Source organism: Sturnira hondurensis, unplaced genomic scaffold, assembly GCF_014824575.4.
Source record: "Sturnira hondurensis isolate 20B ecotype Veracruz unplaced genomic scaffold, ASM1482457v3 Scaffold0024591, whole genome shotgun sequence".
Lineage (NCBI taxonomy): Eukaryota > Metazoa > Chordata > Mammalia > Chiroptera > Phyllostomidae > Sturnira > Sturnira hondurensis.
Window position 1 is genome coordinate 1,241,876 of NW_028097222.1, and position 3,273 is coordinate 1,245,148.

The following is a 3,273-nucleotide window of genomic DNA, read 5'->3' on the forward strand; positions in this document are numbered from 1 at the left end:
AGGACAGAAAACTCATGGTTATTAACAACCACACCTAAAACAAAATCAAACCAAGAGGACAGCTAGATCAGGAGTGGAACCATAGAAATGAAGAACACATGGAGGGTTAGCAACAGGGGAGTGGGAGGAGGAGAAGGGGGGAGAAGGTACAGAAAATAGCATAGACAATCGGTAGAAAATAGATAGGGGAGGGGAAGAATAGTGGGGAAATATAGAATCTAAAGAACTTGGGACACGTGGTTATAAACTAAGGGGGGATGGTGGGGGAGGGAGTGTGTGGGTGGAGGGGAATGAAGGGGGGGGAATAGAACAACTGTAATGGTATAATCAATAAAAAAACAGATAAAGACACAACAAAGAAAGAAAACTTCAGGCCAATATCACTGATGAACATAGACCCTAAAATCCTCAACAAAATATTGGTAAACCACATCCAACCATAAATTAAAAATATCATACACCATGACCAAGTGGTATTCATTCTAGGGATGCACAGATGGTTTAATATTTGGAAATCGATAAATGTAATACATCCCATAAACAAAAGCAAAGACAAAAATCAGATGATCATATCAATAGATGAGATAAAAGCTTTTGATAAATTACAGAACTCATTTATGATAAAAATACTCAGCAAAGTGAAAATGGAGGGAGTATTCCTCAATATAATAAAGACCGTATATGAGAAACCTACAGCCAACATCATACACAATTGACAAACACTAAAAGCTTTTTCACTAAGATCAGTAACAAGACTAGGTTGTCCACTTTCACCACCTCTAGTCCATATAGTATTGGAAGTTATAGCCACAGCAATCAGACAAGAAAATAAAATAAATGGCATTTAAATCAGAAAGGAAGAAACAAAACTGTCACTGTTTGCAGATGACATGATAGTGTACATAGAAAATTCTACAGAATCTACACTAAAAACTGCTGAACCTTATAGGTGAATTTGGCAAAACAGCAGTACACGAAGTCAATATTTAGAAATTAAAGGCATTTTTGTATGCTAACTATGAAACAGCAGAAGCAGAAATCAAGAAAAAAAACCCATTCAATATAGCAAAAAGAAAAATAAAATACCTAGGGACAAACCTAACCAAGGACATAAAAGACCTATGCAGAGAGCTACACAACACTGAAGAAAGAAATCAAAGAAGACACAAACAAATGGAAATATATACCATGTTCATGGATGGGAAGAATTAACATCATCAAAATGTCCATACTGCCCAAAGCAATTTACAGATTCAATGCAATATTTATTCAAGTACCAATGACATACTTCACAGACACAGAACAAACACTTCAAAAATTTATATGGAACCATAAAAGACCCCGAATAGCAGCTGCAATTTTGAGAAAGAAGAACAAAGTAAGAAGGAACACAATACCTGATAGCAAACTGTATTACAAGACCACTGTAATCAAAACAGCCTGGTACTGGCATAAAAACAGGCACATAGACCAATGGAACAGCTCAGAAATAAAACCAAGTCTCTATGGCCAATTAATATTCAACCAAGCAGGCAGCAACATAAAATGGAGTAAAGATAGCCTCTTCAACAAATGGTGTTGGGACAGCTACATGCAAAAAAAATGAAACCCGAGTACCAACTTACACCATACACCAAAATAAATTTAAGGTGAATAAAAGATTTAAATATAAGCCGTAACACCATTGAAGTCCTAGAGGAGAACATTGGCAGGATTACCTTAGATATTTCATGCAGCAATATTTTTATTGATATGTCCCCTAGAGCAAGGGAAATAAAGGAAAGAATAAACAAATGGGATCTCATCAAAATTAAAAGCTTCTGCATGGCTAAAGAAAACAGCATTGAAATGAAAAGAGAACCAACTGTATGGGAAAACATATTTGCCAATGATACCTCAGACAATAGTTTAATCTCCAAAATATACAAAGAACTTACACAATTCCACTCTAAGAAGACAAGCAACCCAATTAAAAAATGGGCAAAGGGCTTGAACAGACACTTCTCCAAGGAGGACATACAGAGGATCCAGAGACACATGAAAAGATGCTCAATACCACTAGCTATCAGAGGGATGCAAATTGAAGCCAAAATGAGATACCACTTCACACTGGTCAGAATGACCATCATAAACAAAGCAAAAAACAACAAGTTTTGGGAGGTTGTGGGGAAAAGGAAACCCTAGTTCACTGTTGGTGGGATTGCAGACTGGTACAACCACTATGGAAAACAGTATGGAATTTTCTCAGAAAACTAACAATGGATCTGCCTTTTCATCCAGCAATTTCATTGCTGGGATTATATTCTAAGAACCTGGAAACACCTATCAAAAACACCTATGCACCCCAATGTTTATAACAGCATGATTTACAATAGCCAACAGTTGGATGCAACCTAGGTGCCCATCAGTAAATGATCGGATGAAAAAATTATGGTACATATACACAATGGAATTCTATGCAGCAGAAACAAAGAAGGAGCTCCTACCCTTTGGAACAGCATGGATGGAACTGGAAAGCATTATGCTGAGTGAAATAAGCCAGGCCATGAAAGACAAATACCATATATGATCTCACCTTTAACAGGAACCTTAACAACAAAACAAACAAGCAAGCAAAAGATAACCAAATACACTGAAATAAAGAACAGGCTGACCGTGATCAGAGAAGAGAGGGGAGGGAATTTCATGGGAAAGGGGGCAGGGCTTACATGGACAAAAACTAAGGGAGGTGGAAATGAGAGGGAGGTGGGGAGCGCTGAGGAGGTGGACTGAGATGGGAGTAAAAGACAGAAAACTGTACTTGAACAACAATTAAAATAAATTAATTATAAGTAAATAAATAATAAAATGTCCTATGTACATATCTATGAATAATCACTTTATTTTTTATTTACTCTATGTCCCCCCATTCACAATACAGACCAGGCAAAGGGCCTAGGCCGAGGTGTATATGGGGTGGGTTTACTCTACCTCTCCTTTCTGTACAGGCAGTGTAAGAACACAGCCTGTGGTAAGCACCGGTAGGCCTCAATAATCACTTTAAATGTAAATGGTTTAAATACTCTAATGAAAAGATACAGGGTAGCTGAGTGGATAAGAAAACATGAACCTATATACATGCTGCATTAAGGAGATGCATCTCAGGTCAAAAGATATGCACAGACTAAAAGTAAAGGGTTACAAAAGTATTTCATGCAAATGGAAAAGAACTTGGAGTAGCAGTACTTACAGCTGACAAAATAGACTTTAAAACCAATGCTATAGTAAGATACA

At 37.1% G+C, this 3,273-nt stretch overlaps 1 non-coding gene across 1 annotated transcript; it reads right to left on the bottom strand.

The window, feature by feature from the left end:
- Nucleotides 1-2,895: 2,895 nt before the first annotated feature.
- Nucleotides 2,896-3,027, bottom strand: LOC118981752 (small nucleolar RNA SNORA51). Its single transcript, XR_005065410.1, has one exon. It is a non-coding gene; the product is annotated as a small nucleolar RNA SNORA51 (small nucleolar RNA).
- Between the last annotated feature and the right edge of the window lie 246 nt (nt 3,028-3,273).